General features: G+C 41.9%; 1 long non-coding RNA gene across 1 annotated transcript; it reads right to left on the bottom strand.

The window, feature by feature from the left end:
* Window positions 1–1,821: 1,821 nt before the first annotated feature.
* LOC131277344 (uncharacterized) lies at window positions 1,822–16,185 on the bottom strand. The gene is made up of 3 exons (XR_009184533.1): window positions 16,128–16,185; window positions 5,137–5,209; window positions 1,822–2,010 (listed from the first exon to the last, which is right to left on the bottom strand). It is a non-coding gene; the product is annotated as an uncharacterized lncRNA (long non-coding RNA).
* Window positions 16,186–17,562: the final 1,377 nt, after the last annotated feature.

Genomic DNA, 17,562 nt, shown 5'->3' with positions numbered 1-17,562 from the left:
TCATGCTAATGTGCTGGAGGTGCAGTTAATGTTGGGGTTTAAGATATATTTAGGGGATTTGAATCTCTGGACTGACAATGTGATAGCCAGATCCTGAGCCTCAACAGACTCCAGCACCTACAATCTGATTTATTGGACTTACCACACTCAGCTAAGATGGAGTTGAAGAAGGACAACCACCACACCATGGAGCCTAGAGTGATTACAACTGAAAATGGGAGGATTGCATCCAGCATCCAGGTGGAATCTGAGCCTCCTCTTGACATAGAGGTGCAATGGACACAACCAATCCAATGTCCACATAGAAGAGGTGGCATTGGATTGGGAAAAGTGGACATAATGGACAAAGGGTATGGGGAAAGGCAGGAAGAGATGAGAGGTGGAGGCGTCTTCGGGACATGGAGCTGCCCTGGATGGTGCTTCAGAGGTAATCACCGGACACTGTAAATCCTCACAGGGCCCACTTGATGGAATAGAGGAGAGTATGGGCCATGATGTGAACCAATGTATATGAGGTGCAGAGGTGCCCAAAGATGTACTTACCAAATCCAATGGATGTGTCATGATGATGGGAACGAGTGTTGTTGGGGGGGGGGGGAGAGGGGGGGTGGGGGGTGGGGTTGAATGGGACCTCACATATATATTTTTAATGTAATATTATTACAAAGTCAATAAAAAATAAAAAATAAAAAATAAAAAATAAAAAGATATATTTAGGGGATTTGAATCTCTGGACTGACAATGTGATAGCCAGGTCCTGAGCCTCAACAGACTCCAGCACCTACAATCTGATTTATTGGACTTACCACACTCAGCTAAGATGGAGTTGAAGAAGGACAACCACCACACCATTGAGCCTAGAGTGATTACAACTGAAAATGGGAGGATTGCATCCAGCATCCATGTGGAATCTGAGCCTCCTCTTGACATAGAGGTGCAATGGACACAACCAATCCAATGTCCACATAGAAGAGGTGGCATTGGATTGGGAAAAGTGGACATGGTGGACGATGGGTATGGGGAAAGGCAGGAAGAGATGAGAGGTGGAGGCGTCTTTGGGACATGGAGCTGCCCTGGATGGTGCTTCAGAAGTAATCACTGGACATTATAAATCCTCACAGGGCCCAATGGATGGAATGGAGGAGAGTATGGTCCATGATGTGGACCATTGACCATGAGGTGCAGAGGTGCCCAAAGATGTACTTACCAAATCCAATGGATGTGTCATGATGATGGGAACGAGTGTTGTTGGGGGGGGAGAGGGGGGGTGGGGGGGTGGGGTTGAATGGGACCTCACATATATATTTTTAATGTAATATTATTACAAAGTCAATAAAAAAAAATTAAAAAAAAAAAAGATATACCACCAAGCTTGGCTGAGTGTCCTCAATTTTTATTCATAAATTTGATCTTCAGGCCAAATTATATTGTTCAATATTATTCAAGATGCTCTTACACTCATGGAGGTATCAGGAGTCAAAACATGCAAATAAGAGAACAGAGAAGGCAAGTGATTCTCTTCATTTTAGAAATTTCTATAACATTATTTTCAGTGTGACACTTGGGGTCAGTGTAGGTACCTTTTAGTTACTTTAAAAATCTCATATGGTAAGCATAAATAATAAAAGATCAAACTCTAAACGCACTTGGTTCAGATGCAGGAGCAGAGATAATTCAAATACACACATCCCAAAGCTTTGCAAACAAACACCAAAAACCCTAGCAGAAAAGGTAGAGAAAAAATATTTTGAAGTCCTCCCCAACGTTCAAAATATTCAAAATGATTAGAACAATGGGCACATACTTTTCTGACTTCTCCGTTTCTCTCACTGTATCTATATCAGGCATGCACTTGCATATGCTCTATCTTTGGCTTCATGGAAAGGAACGTTTGAGTATAGTCATTGGCTTACTAACGAGCAAACTGAAAGATAACATAGATAGCCACCTACCATTGCCACTGTCCCCTGCAGATGGAACACTGTCGCTAGAGCTGTCCCATGTTTGTGCCTGCATAAGTTTGTTGGAAGAGATAGGAGGAAGAGTGAGGGCTGGGTCTGCAGGAGAGCATGAGAGCCAGTCCACATTGTGTTGCACAAGGACCAGGACAAACCAAAGGGGCAGCAGCATGTCACAAATGGCATAAGGGTTGGATGGAAATGAAGCAGATTTCATTGATATGGAGTTCATTTCACAAGTACAGTACAGAAGAATGGGAGATGGTGCAAGGAATAAAAAGAATGATAAAAACCGAGCGTTAGTCATTTACTTTGCATGCTGTTAGTATCGTTCATCTCAACAGAAAGCCCAAAGACTTAAAGTTCTAATGAAACATGTCAGCAGGAAGAAAGTACCCATAGGTCATGCAGAAAAAAAGCAAAAGACCTACCAGGTAATTTTTTTGCAAAGGCCTTCCAAATAATTAATGCTCTTAATAAACATTAGTCACAAAAAATCTGGTTGCACAGGAAAGCTTAATAGAGGTGTGGATATATCTATTCTTTAGAAACTCAACCATTGATTACAGGATCAGTATTGACCAGCTGTGATTTTTCCCCCCAAAGCAATGTAAAATTTCTTTTTAAGGCAGCTGTAATTCTTACTGGCATGCTTTATTGATAATTGAATCTAGCCAACTCTTTTCTCAATCTCTGACACACTTCTCAATATTGTCTTTGAGTATTGGTCAATATAAGAACAATTTTGGACCCTCGTAAAGGTCTCTTTAACAACAAACCCAATTAGCCAATAGAGGTCAATTTCAAGCACTCTTTAGTGGGTCATTAATGAAATGAAGCACTTTCCTCTTTTTTTTTCCCATTAAATATCCATATAGCAATATAGCAATCTCATGTGTTTAGGAAATGGCTATATAATTTTTTCATTCAATCGTAAGGCAGGACCAGTAAAATAAATGGACATGGTTCTAGAATGACTGTTTGGGTACATGCACCTATCTTTCTTTGAGGGAAAAAATCAGAAGGCAAAAGAATTTGAAGAAAACTATCAGCTGACTTTAAGAATCTAAGTTCTTATTCCAACTTACTGATTTGAGCAGTCTGCTTTCTTTTATTTATAACACACAAATCACATAAATTCACATACTTAATTTTAAAATAAAAATTCCTTGGCTTTTTACCCAGAGCTACTCAGTCAAAAGGGTTTCTTTTTTAACCATCTGACTTTCAATTAAGATTACTAGATATATTATTTCCTAGAAAATGTGATAAATATATACTGTAATATTTTTAAACTAATAAATGAAATGGAAATAAATTCCCAATATGTAATGCTTGTTTTATAAAGTTCAAATGTGCCAGATGTTCCTGAAGATAAATTACTATTATTTACAGCAACCAAAGTCAGAGAACTTTCAAAACCGATTTCCTCATTGACTAGTCAAAATTATAAAAAGGTAGAAACCTTGGAGAGGGGATTACTGTTGTTTCCTCCTACTAAAATATAAACAATTGATTAAAAAAAAATTTTTTTTTACCACCACAAAGAATTTGAAATGATTTAACAGTACAAGTGGAGGGTAAGCTCTAACTTTGATAAGGTGACCATGGATGCCCAAAAAATGAATTTAAAAAGTCACTAAAAACAACTTGACAGCTAAAGTGCAAAGCTGCACTTTCAAAAGAACACTGTTCTGGGGAGCGGCTGTGGCTTCCCATGTATGAGGTTCCAGGTTTGATCCCCAGCCCTCCTAAAAACAAAACAAACAAATGAGACAACCAGCTCTCATTGGGGAGCAGATGGAGCCCAGTGGTTGAGCACCTGCTTCCCATGTACGAGGTCCTGGGTTCATCCCTGGTACCTCCTAAAAAAATTTATCTTGATTTGCTCAACATAAAAATATTTTAAAATTGTGCAGAACTGACCGCAAAGCTTAGGATAAAGCTGTTTTTCCCTGGGGTCCTTGGGTGCTTTCCATGCAGGCAGAGCTGAGCCATGCCCTGACTGGCCTCCGTTTTCCCCAGCACATGTCTGAGCCTGGGAGGACGGGAAGCCCAGGGCCCACGGCTCAGAGGTGGCATATGCTCAGAGCTCCAAACAAGGGCCCAGCGAGGGGCCAGCATTTGAGCCTTATTTCACGTACCATTCTGCTCTCCCTAAAGCACCACTAACCCTTGCCAAGCCCAAGCAACTTGTCAAAGGGATTTGCCTCCTGGTCCATCTGAAATGCTGGGAAACCATTACACCTGGCCAGCCTGCTCAGAAATGAAAGGCTCCCCTGTGTAAAAGAATCATCTTTGTTCTTTTTTCTACAGGTGCCCTCCCCACCCTTTTCCCAAAATATGCATATGTAGAACTTAGGCTGTTGCCAAAATGCTTTACTGGAAAACCCAAGAACATCTGAGCTAGTTTTTGCTTAGAAGTGTCTGAGTCATCTATCATTTTCTTAAAAGCAATTGTAGTGAGTGGATGCCAAACACCAAAGAATCAAAAATATGAAAACAATGAAGGACATGAAAGAAGGTATATGGCACCAGACCTTTAGATAAACAGAGAAATCACAACATTTCTAGCTGTAGCTCTTTTTAAAAAAATCAAATATTTTGCACATTGCTATAATTTACTTATGTGATATACTAATAGTAAATGAAAGAAAGGAGGTAATATAAGCAGAATGCTTTCAAGAAAGGCTTTAAAAAAAAAAAAAGATTCCTGGCCATGGAGAGAAATCTTGAAATGACCACCTATTAGATGAGTAAATACATAGAACCTGCCAGGCTCAGGATGCAAGTTCAGGCTGTGGAAGAAGGAGCTCCTCCCCTAGAGGCAGCCCTTAATCATGGACTCAGCAGAGCACCAGGCACCCTTGGGGCAACGGAATCACTGACAGATAAGCCCTGGGTATCAAAAAACTCCAAAGATCATTTCTTCTCCACTCATACCCATCACCACTTTACTTTTACCCTGATTTGGAAGGAGGCAAGCCATGCATGACTGAAAATATGGATTTATAAGCCGATTACTTGGAAGCAAAACTCTGAAGTCTGGGCTTCCCAGGTGGTAGGCCAATTTTGAGGTCAGGATTTATTATACTCGCAGGGTTGATAAGGACATTCACACTGACAATGGATCATTTTAAAAGGCTAATGAGAGAAACTGTCTGAGCATTCTGTTTACCTGATGGAGGCTTCAGGCCAAAGGGAGTGGTGCTCTCTGTGGTAGAAGATTCTGCAGGTGAGTCCTCTCTCACCTGTGGTGTTAGAAGGAAAGGCAATTTAAAAAAACAGAAGAGAACTCAGCAGGCATCTCTATGTTCAAGGACGATTATAAAACCACTGGCCTTTTGCATTTGCTGCTGTGAGATGAGGGCCTGGCTAAAATATATAATAATAGATGCATCTTCACATGTCAATTTAAAAAAATTGTACAATCAAAAGAATATTGTTTGGGGGGGAATTCACTCAATTTTTTATTTGTTCTTTACAGAAACATTTTAGTCATGGAAAACTGGCAATCATTTTGTTCCCCAACACATCCAAAATGGGGCATATCAGATGAAGACTCTCATACTGCAATGAAATGAGGAACCAACACTCACTGAATAGATGTCTACAGGAAAAGCACACTGAATCATTTATGGATAACAAGCTATGCCAAAGGTGGTTTGATTTGAGCTGGTTTCATTCAGTTTAGAACACAGACAGTCTATAAAGAAGTTCCCCTATTTGGTTTTTCAAATATATTTATATCGAGAATCCTCTTGAAGATGGCGGCTGAGTGAACATCCCTGTTAGAGTCTTCTGCAGGGAATCAGCTGGGTGGCGTTGGAGACTCTTTGGGACCGGATTGTTTCGGGATTTTTGCTGGTCCGGAGGTGTCTGGACATCGATTTGGAGGGAAGGTAACAGAGAGGATTCGTCTGTGAAATATACACGGAGATCCCAGCTACCTGCAGAGGATTCCCTTCTTGGGTAGGCGGAGACGAGGCATCTAGCCCCGCTCGGTGGGGCTGAGCCAGGCCGGGCCGGGCCGCGGTAGCGTTTGGAGCCGGGCGGGGCCGGTGCAGGCCCCGGCGGCGGGCCGCGGTAGCGCTTGGAGCCGGGCGGGGCCGGTGCAGGCCCCGGCGGCGGGCCGCGGTAGCGCTTGGAGCCGGGCGGGGCCGGTGCAGGCCCCGGCGGCGGGCCGCGGTAGCGCTTGGAGCCGGGCGGGGCCGGTGCAGGCCCCGGCGGCGGGCCGCGGTAGCGCTTGGAGCCGGGCGGGGCCGGTGCAGGCCCCGGCGGCGGGCCGCGGTAGCGCTTGGAGCCGGGCGGGGCCGGTGCAGGCCCCGGCGGCGGGCCGCGGTAGCGCTTGGAGCCGGGCGGGGCCGGTGCAGGCCCCGGCTGCGGGCCGCGGTAGCGTTTGGAGCCGGGCGGGCCCGGGTCAGGCCGCGGCGGGTACGGAGCCGGGCAGGGCCGGTCCAGGCTGCGGTGGCGGGAGGTGGATGCCGGAGCCGGCTGGGCCGCTGTAGCGAGCGGAGCTGGGCGGAGCCAGGCCAGGCCAAGGCGGCGTGAGGAGCCGGGCAGAGCTGGTCCAAGCCTCCGCGGCGGGCGGAGCCGGGCCTGCGGAGGGGTTTCTGTTTTTTTTTGTTTTTTTTTGTTTGTTTGTTTGTTTGTTTGTTTGTGTTTTTTTTAATTTTACTTAAAATTTTTTTTTTTTTTTTTTTTTGAGCATCTGCAGTACTGGGGAGTTCGTGGGCCCTGGGCGGCCTATTGGGGGTTTGTGGGAAGGGAGGTGCTTGCAGACCCATTTGGGCAGACAGACGGGAGGGTTTTAGGGCAAAGCGGGGGGAAGTTGTTGTTTTAGATAGTGTTGCAATTGTGACACGTGTGTACCTGTATCTCTCTTCTCCCTATCCGTTCCCCACCGTTTGCCCATCCTCTTTTTCTTTCTTCATTTCTTCTTGCCTTTCTTTTTTCTCTATTATAATTAGTTTGTTTTTTTTTTTTTTGTTTTGTTTTTTTTCGGTTTTCTCTTTCCCTCTTGTCCCTCATCTTCCACTTATTTTTACTTTAATTCAAGTATACAATAGGTGCTACAGGGAACACCTCACATTTGCTGGGTTTTCCCATCCTCCACTGCCTCATTTCTGTGTGAACTGATTTAGGCTACCTACACTATCCCCCTTCCCCTGCATCTTGATATCCACTATCATCTACTGTCTCTCCTATATTCCACCCCCCACCTCCCGTTCTTTGATCCACAAAGTGTCTAACTCTTAATTTCTAATACCTTTGTTCTGTTTTCTGTCTATTATCCACTCTTGAAACTATTACCTTTCTTTTCTTTTTCCCTCTCTCATGAAAACAATAGCTGTGTAGTTCATACCATATTCCTCCCAAATTCAGTCATCAACTTCATAAAAGGTACTCTACCTACAGCTATAACTCTATACAATCTACATGAATCTAACCTCCATCCTTCCAGATCTCATATTCCTGCTTTATTAACATACATCACCAATACAACTTTACACTTTTCCCTTGCTTACACAATTGCCTTTCCCCAACACTAATACTTTCCTCTAAAGTGAACTTAACCAACAACAAGTAACTAGAATAAGAAGATAAAAGTGACAAAGAGAAGATATAACACCTGTGCAAAAATAACAACTAATTAACCTCCAAGAGCAGACAAAGAAGCTAAGGAACTGATTAAATTCGTCAAAATAAAGAGATGACCAGAAAGCAACAAAAATCTACGAACCAAACCAATAATCAGGAAAACATGGCTGAATCCAATCAACAAACCAATAATCACGAAGGGGAGCAAAACTTGGCACAAGCAATGAAAGATCTCAGAACATTTATCACCGACAAAATTGATGCAGTAATGAAAGAGGTTAACAACATGAAGACATCACTTGGAGGGGAAATTGCAGACATACGCAAAAACATAACAGATATGATGGGAATGAACACCACAGTTCAAGAAATCAAAAATACACTTGCAGCAAATATCAGCAGACTAGAAGAGACAGAGCAGAGAATTAGTGATGTGGAAGACAGTACATCAGAAATCAAACAGATAGTAGAAGGGGTCAATAAGAAGATAGAAAAAATCCAATTAGGATTTAGGGACCTGAATGACAATGCAAAACGCTCAAACATACGTATTATAGGCATTCCAGAAGGTGAAGAGAAGGGAAAGGGGTCAGAAAGAGTGTTGCAGGAAATAATGACTGAAAACTTCCCAAATCTACTGAAAGAGACAGATGTACATATCCAAGAAGCACAGCGCACTCCACAAGTCATAAACCCCAACAGGCCCACCCCAAGACATATACTTGTCAAATTATCCAATGCTCAAGACAAAGAGAAGATCCTAAAAGCAGCAAGAGAAAAGAAAACCATCACATACAAGGGAAGCTCAATTAGATTAAGTGCTGATTTTTCTTCTGAAACCATGGAGGCAAGAAGACAGTGGTATGATATAGTCAAGGTACTAAAGGAAAAAAATTTCCAACCAAGAATACTCTATCCAGCTAAACTAGCATTCAAACATGATGGAGAGTTCAAAATATTCGCAGACAAACAGAAACTGAAAGAGTATACCAACAAGAAACCTCCCCTTCAAGAAATTCTAAAGGGAGTTCTGCAGGAAGAAAGGAAAAAACAGGAAAGGCAAAGTTGGAGGAGAGTATAAGACCAACAACAACAACAAAAAAGACAAAAAAAAATATACAAACAAAATATGACAAACACAAATCCAATCAAAATATGGCTAACACAAATAATTCCTTGATAGTAATAACACTGAATGTCAATGGATTAAACTCACCTATCAAAAGATTCAGACTGGGACACTGGATAAGGAAATATGACCCATCCATATGCTGTCTACAAGAGACACATCTTAGACCCAGAGACGCATGGAGATTGAAAGTGAAAGGCTGGAAAACAATCATACAAGCTAACAATAACCAAAAAAAGGCAGGAGTAGCTATATTAATATCAGACAAAATAGACTTTAAATGTGAAACAATTGTGAGAGACAAAGAAGGATACTACATTTTAGTCAAAGGGAAAATCTGTCAAGAAGATCGAACAATCATAAATATCTATGCCCCTAACAAGGGTGCCTCTAAATACGTCAGGCAAACGCTGGAAAAACTAAGTGAAAGAATAGATACATCTACAATTATAGTGGGGGATTTTAATACACCACTATCAATTCTGGACAGAACATCTCAAAAGAGAATCACCAAAGACACAAAACATCTGAATAGTATATTAGAGGAGCTCGATCTAATAGACATATATAGATCGCTACACCCAAACACAGCAGGATATACATTTTTCTCAAGCGCACATGGATCATTCTCCAAGATAGATCATATGCTAGGCCACAAAGAAAGGCTGAACGAATTCAGAAAGATTGAAATCATACAAAACATTATCTCTGACCACAGTGGAGTCAAGCTGGAGATTTGCAAGGGAAAGAAGCCCAGATTTCACACCACGATTTGGAAATTAAACAACACACTCTTAGAAAAACAGTGGGTCAAAGAGGAAATCTCAAAAGAAATCAATGACTACCTTGAAACAAATGATAATGATAACACAACATACCAAAATTTATGGGATGCAGCAAAAGCAGTACTGAGAGGGAAGTTTATAGCCATAAATTCATATATCAAAAAAGAAGAAAGAGCAAAAATTGAAGAACTAACTGCACATTTGAAGGAATTAGAAAAACAACAACAAAGTAACCCAACAGGAAGAAGAAGGAAGGAAATAACAAAGATAAGAGCAGAACTAAATGAAATAGAAAATAAGAAAGCACTTGAACAGATAAACAAGACCAAGAGCTGGTTTTTTGAGAAGATTAACAAAATTGACAAACCTTTAGCAACACTAACAAAGAAAAAAAGAGAGAAGATGCAAATACACAAAATAAGAAATGAGAAAGGCGATATCACCACTGACCCCACAGAAATAAAGACTATCATAAGAGGATATTTTGAAAAACTATATTCCAACAAAAATGACAATCTAGAGGAAATGGACAAATTCCTAGAAACACATAAACAGCCCATATTGACAAAAGAAGAAATTGATGATCTTAACAAACCAATCACAAGCAGAGAGATAGAATCAGTTATTAAAAATCTCCCAACTAAGAAGAGCCCAGGGCCAGATGGCTTCACAGGTGAATTCTACAAAACATTCCAGAAAGAACTGACACCAATCCTGCTGAAACTATTCCAAAAAATCAAAACAGAAAGAACATTACCCAACTCCTTCTATGATGCCAACATTACCCTAGTACCAAAGCCAAACAAAGACATCACAAGAAAGGAAAATTACAGACCAATTTCTCTAATGAACCTAGACGCAAAAATACTTAACAAAATACTTGCTAATCGTATTCAACAACACATTAAACGAATTATACACCACGACCAAGTGGGATTCATCCCAGGTATGCAAGGATGGTTCAACATAAGAAAATCAATCAACGTAATACACCATATAAACAGATTGAAGGAAAAAAATCACATGATTATATCTATTGATGCAGAAAAAGCATTTGACAAAATACAGCACCCTTTCTTGATAAAAACACTCCAAATGATTGGAATACAAGGAAATTTTTTGAACATGATAAAGAGTATATATGAAAAACCTAAAGCCAATATTGTTTACAATGGAGAAATCCTAGACTCCTTCCCTCTAAACTCAGGAACAAGACAAGGATGCCCACTATCGCCGCTCCTATTTAACATTGTCTTAGAAGTACTTGCTCGAGCACTGAGGCAAGAACCAGAAATAAAAGGCATTCAAATTGGAAAGGAAGAAGTCAAAATTTCATTATTTGCAGATGACATGATCCTATACATAGAAAACCCTGAGAGATCTACAACGAAGATTCTAGAACTCATAAATGAGTTTAGTAAAGTCGCAGGTTATAAGATCAATGCGCAAAAATCAGTAGCATTTCTGTACACCAATAATGAGCAAGATCAGGAGGAAATCAAGAAACAAATACCATTCACAATAGTAAATAAAAAAATCAAATACTTAGGAATAAATTTAACTAAAGAGGTAAAGAACTTATACACTGAGAACTATACAAGACTGTTCAAGGAAATCAAAGAAGACCTAAATAAATGGAAGACTATTCCTTGTTCATGGATAGGAAGACTGAACATTATTAAGATGTCTATCCTACCAAAATTGATCTACACATTCAATGCAATCCCAATAAAAATCAATGCAGCCTTCTTTAAGGAACTAGAAAAACTAACTATGAAATTTATTTGGAAAGGAAAGAGACCCCGAATAGCCAAAGACATACTGAAAAAGAAAAATGAAATTGGAGGAATCACACTACCTGACTTCAAAACATACTATAAAGCTACGGTGGTGAAAACAGCATGGTATTGGCATAAGGAGAGACATATAGACCAATGGAATCGAATTGAAAGCTCTGATATAGAACCTCACATATACAACCACATAATATTCGATAAAGCCACCAAACCCTCTCAACTGGGAGAGAGTGGCCTATTCAACAAATGGTGTCTGGAGAACTGGATAGCCATATGTAGAAGAATGAAAGAGGATTACCATCTCACACCTTATACAAAGATCAACTCAAGATGGATCAAAGACCTAAATATAAGAGCCAAGACCATAAAAACCTTAGAAAGCAGTGTAGGGAAACATCTACAGGACCTTGTAATAGGTAATGGATTTATGAATATCTCACCAAAAGCACGAGCAGCAAAAGAACTAATAGATAAATGGGACTTCCTCAAAATTAAAGCCTTCTGCACCTCAAAGGAGTTTGTCAAGAAAGTAAAAAGGGAGCCCACACAGTGGGAGAAAATATTTGGCTATCCTATATCTGATAAGAAACTTATAACTTGCATATATAAAGAACTCCTACATCTTGAAAATAAAAAGATAAACAATCCATTTAAAAAATGGGAAAAAGACTTAAACAGACACTTCTCCGAAGAAGAAATACAAATGGCAAGAAAGCACATGAAAAAATGCTCCAAATCTCTAGCTATCAGGGAAATGCAAATCAAAACCACAATGAGATACCATCTTACACCCATAAGATTGGCAGCTATGAAAAAAACAGAAGAATACAAGTGCTGGAGAGGATGTGAAGGAAGGGGAACACTCATCCACTGCTGGTGGGAATGCAGAAGGATCCAACCATTCTGCAGAACAGTATGGCGGTTTCTCAAACAACTAGCCATAGATTTGCCATATGACCCAGCAATACCACTGCTGGGAATATACCCAGCAGAACTGAAAACAAGAACACAAACCAATATATGTACACCAATGTTCATAGCAGCATTGTTCACTATTGCCAAAAGTTGGAATCAACCCAAATGCCCATCAACAGACGAGTGGATCAATAAAATGTGGTATATACACACAATGGAATACTACTCGGCTGTAAGAACAAACACACTACAAACACATGCGATAACATGGATGAATCTTGAGAACCTTATGTTGAGTGAAGCAACCCAGACATTGAAGGACAAATACTACATGACCTCAATGATATGAAATAAACAAGCTGCCCTAGATAGCAAGAGACTGAATGATAGGCTTGCAGGAAATCGGAGGGTGGAGGAAGGATATGAGCCGATGTCTGCAGGGGTGGAATTTAAGACGAGATGGTGGTAAGTATGAACACAAAGAAGAGATAAAAGGGGGGCAAGGGGTTGCCTTTGCTTGGGGCTTTGCGGGTTTGAGGGTGGCTGGGGAGGGACGGGTGGGTAACGTTGCCCAAAAGTGGGGGGAGGGAGGGGTAGCATACGAACACAGGAGAGGGTCAGGTGTTGGTGGAGAGTAAAATGCCGAGAAAATCATATCAAAATATAATAAAGAGGGTTACCTGTTTAGAATGCTCGGAGGGGAGGGTCTGATGCAGGACGGGCTCCTGGGGAATGTCTAAATGCTCATTCTGCCAGAGTGGGTGACACCATGGGGTAGAAACCCAAGTAGTGAGAGTGGGGGTGGACCCACATCCTGGGGAGGACTAATGCCATCCAATAGAGGGAACTGTATCCCTCGAGAGAAAGGGTGGCTCCCAGGGCATTGGGGCAGTTGAGCAAGTTAGGCCCTGAACACTATTCCATCTATCTCTGGAAGTGGCTCCTCAGGAAACGGAGGTTGGCTATCACTGAGGGCACTAAGGTGGAAGGGAAAATGGACGTTAAATGTGTGGAACCAAAGTAAATGGGGGGTAAGAGAGGAGTTTCTTGAGAGTACACAAGGATGGATATAAAACATGTAATATTACACCATAACATATAGGAGATGACAGACTGATAATGTAAACCATAATGTAAAACATAGGATAACTAAAAATGTAAAGAACTGTGTATCCTAAAGTATGCACCATAATGTAAATACAGATGTCACCTTGTTAGAAAGCTAATGTCTCAGACTCTGTACATCACTTTAAGTAAATATGATATGAATAGGGCGTAAGAGTATCACTGTGGAAGGGAAAAGGTTTTCTGGTGGATGTGTGGGAGTGCTGTATATTATATATATACATTGCTGTGGTCTAGGACTCCTGTGAAGAAAAGCTGAATAATTAGGGGGGGGGGGGAAATAGGATGTGGAATTTTTTCAAGTCAACATTCTTTTTTTTTTTTTTTTTTTTTTAAAGATTTATTTATTTATTTAATTTCCCCCCCTCCCCTGGTTGTCTGTTCTTGGTGTCTTTTTGCTGCGTCTTGTTTCTTTGTCCGCTTCTGTTGTCGTCAGCGGCACGGGAAGTGTGGGCGGCGCCATTCCTGGGCAGGCTGCTCTTTCTTTTCACGCTGGGCGGCTCTCCTCACGGGCGCACTCCTTGCGCGTGGGGCTCCCCCACGCGGGGGACACCCTTGCGTGGCACGGCACTCCTTGCGCGCATCAGCACTGCGCATGGCCAGCTCCACACGGGTCAAGGAGGCCCGGGGTTTGAACCGCGGACCTCCCATATGGTAGACGGACGCCCTAACCACTGGGCCAAAGTCCGTTTCCCTCAAGTCAACATTCTTTATCTAAGTTCTTTATCTAACTTTATCCAAGTTCTTTATCTATCCTTTAAACTCATCGCTATATGCCATTCCCTAGTAAGGGACCATGACATTATATTGGGCTTCAAATTTCGGGGAGTTCTGGATCACAGAGTGTTTCAACAATGGCAATGGAGGGATACTGGTATGGGATACCAATGACAGATGATATATGACTGACAGGGAGCTGTACAGAACATATGTCCAGGGTGCATGGTAATGTTTGGATATACTCATAGTGGCAACAATTAAAAACCACAGTAGGGGGGGTACTGGGTTCCCGGCCAGTGGTGCTCTGTCGTGGTCCCTAGGGGAGCAGCGACAGTCTCCCAGGTACAGTGGTGGGGACCGGGAGGGAGTGAGGGTTCAACAGTGAGCCCCTGATACTAATGACTATGCTTGTGAGCTGATAAACCCAAAATAATAACAAGGCCTAGAGCAACTTTGTGCCTGGGAATTCCCTTCTGTCAGCCTTCATGTTACTCAAATGTGGCCAGTCTCGAAGCCAAACTCAGCATGTAAATGCAATGCCTTCCCCCCAGCGTGGGACATGACACCCGGGGATGAGCCTCCCTGGCAACGAGGGACCACTATCAACTACCAACTGATGATGCAACTGGAAAATGACCTTATATGGAAGGTTCAATGCGGATCAGCAGAATATCCATGTCTACATAAAATACCATGACTTTAAAATGCTGTTTGACCTAAAGTAAGGGGGAAATGGAAAGGAGAAATGAGTTTATATGGCTACGAGTTTCTAAAAAAGAGTCTGGAGGCTGGCAGAAGGTTTGCCCTCATGCACAACTGAGCAGAGTCAGAGAGACAGATAAAGCAGATACAACCCCCAGATATTGGTTCCTTTGAGGGCTAAAGAGACCCATGGGAGTTATGGTCATGGCCGATGGGGTTAACTACCAGGGCAGATGGCCCCTCTTTGGAAATGGTGTTTATGTGTGATGAATCTGGACTCAGATGGGATCTCCCTTCATAAGACTTTCATGCTAATGTGCTGGAGGTGCAGTTAATGTTGGGGTTTAAGATATATTTAGGGGATTTGAATCTCTGGACTGACAATGTGATAGCCAGATCCTGAGCCTCAACAGACTCCAGCACCTACAATCTGATTTATTGGACTTACCACACTCAGCTAAGATGGAGGTGAAGAAGGACAACCACCACACCATGGAGCCTAGAGTGATTACAACTGAAAATGGGAGGATTGCATCCAGCATCCAGGTGGAATCTGAGCCTCCTCTTGACATAAAGGTGCAATGGACACAACCAATCCAATGTCCACATAGAAGAGGTGGCATTGGATTGGGAAAAGTGGACATAATGGACAAAGGGTATGGGGAAAGGCAGGAAGAGATGAGAGGTGGAGGCGTCTTAGGGACATGGAGCTGCCCTGGATGGTGCTTCAGAGGTAATCACCGGACATTGTAAATCCTCACAGGGCCTACATGATGGAATAGAGGAGAGTATGGGCCATGATGTGAACCAATGTATATGAGGTGCAGAGGTGCCCAAAGATGTACTTACCAAATCCAATGGATGTGTCATGATGATGGGAACGAGTGTTGTTGGAGGGGGGGGAGAGGGGGGGTGGGGGGGTGGGGTTGAATGGGACCTCACATATATATTTTTAATGTAATATTATTACAAAGTCAATAAAAAATAAAAAAATTAAAAAAAAATATATTTATATCTCATAAACAATCTTTAATTACAATTAGGGTGAGGTAAGGCTAAGATAGCTAATGAAAGTGAATCTGCAACACTCAGTTAACTAATTAATCACAGTCTTAGATGATCTCTTTCTGTAACACAGGGGTTCTTAACCTTTTTTGTTCCATAGACCCCTCTGCCAGTCAGGTGAAAACCATGGACCCCTTAAAAAGTCCACACTGTATTGTGCATTAGTTAATAAATATTTCATGCCCACTCCAGCACATCCCCACAAGAATAATGTATTTTTGAATTTCACTTCAAACTCACAGACCCCTGGTTAAGAACGCCTGCTGTAGAAGATGCTCCAATTCAGGCTTTATGAAAGGCCTCCAGTTCCATTAACCTTCAGGAAACTTACCTCATTTGGAGAACACTGACTGCCATTACTCTGCAATGTGAGATCGTTTTGCACCTTAAAGAAGAAGAAAAAGAAAGCATGGTATATTCCACTGGACTGTAAAATTGCTGCGGTAAGAATGCATCTTTCTTCCTCCTACACTACATTAACTAATGAGTGTTTTAAGTCAGGCAGAGACACATTTCCTAAAACCATGAAAGTTGTATTCCTAGAGGAGTACATATGAACTGGAACACAAACTAAGGGGAGGGACCTCCCAGCACAAAGTACCTGTCAACATCAGCTTGTCTGTTTACCGTGTGGTTACCAGCCATGCTGCCTTTGGCTTCTTTCACATGCAGCCCCCACCCCATTTTAATTACAGTCTTCTAGAAAGGGTCCAAGCCAGCAGTTCCCAAATACACAGAATCACATGGGGAGCTGTTAATAAAAACTTTTGCTAAACCCAAAAGCACCTGGGCAAATCACATGCTGTCAGTTCAACATCAATTTGCCTTGGCAATCATGGTTCAAAGAAAGTTTTCAAGAGAAAAACAAGCTCAGTTAAAATGTGCAGAGCTTGGAATTGACCATGGGTGACATTCTGGCTTCCAAGAGGAGTGGCTCAGTGGGTGCTGGTACCTCTGAGACCCACAGAGAAGACACTTGGGAGCAATTCCAGAGGGATGCTGACAACTAAAAGACAACTCCATGAAAAAATGGGCCCAGGATGTGAATGGACGTTTCTCCAAAGAATATATACAAATGGCAAAAAAGCAAATGAAAAGATGCTCATCATGACTGGCTATTAGGGAAATGCAAATCAAAACCACGATGAGATACCAAGTCACACCCACCTGTATGGTTACTATTTTTAAAGATGGAAAGTTGCAGGTGTTGGAGAGGATGTTGAGAAATACATCCTCGAACGTTGTTGGTGGGAATATAAAATGATGCAGTCACTGTATAAAGTTTGACTATTCTGAGAAAGTACAGAATTACCATATGGCCTAGGTATATACCCCAAGAACCTGAAAGTGGGGTGTCCAGCAGATATGCATAGCAATATTCATACTAGTCACAAGGTGGAAGCAACCCAAGTGTCCCTCAAGAGAAGGAGTGTACAAACAAAATGTGTTACACACAATGGAAGACTACACAGCTGTAGAAAGAATAGAGTTCTGACTCATGCAACGGCATGGATGAACCTTTTTGAGTAGAAGAAGCCAGGTACAAAAGAGCAAACGTGGCAGGATCTCAGTGATAGAAAATAACTAGAATGTGCAAATTCATAGAGGCAGGAGGTAGACTACAAGGTTGGGGTAGGATGGGGGTGAGTACAGAGTTTCTGGGTGGTCGAGGAAAACATTTTGGGAATGGATGGTGGTGATGGGGTTGAGAGCACCACACTGTGAATGGGATTAAGGCCAATGAATTGTATGTGTGAAAGGGGCTA

Source organism: Dasypus novemcinctus (assembly GCF_030445035.2).
Source record: "Dasypus novemcinctus isolate mDasNov1 chromosome 8 unlocalized genomic scaffold, mDasNov1.1.hap2 SUPER_8_unloc_2, whole genome shotgun sequence".
Classification (NCBI taxonomy): Eukaryota; Metazoa; Chordata; class Mammalia; order Cingulata; family Dasypodidae; genus Dasypus; species Dasypus novemcinctus.
Note: the sequence above shows the minus strand (reverse complement) of the source record. Positions and strands in the feature narration are given on the sequence as shown.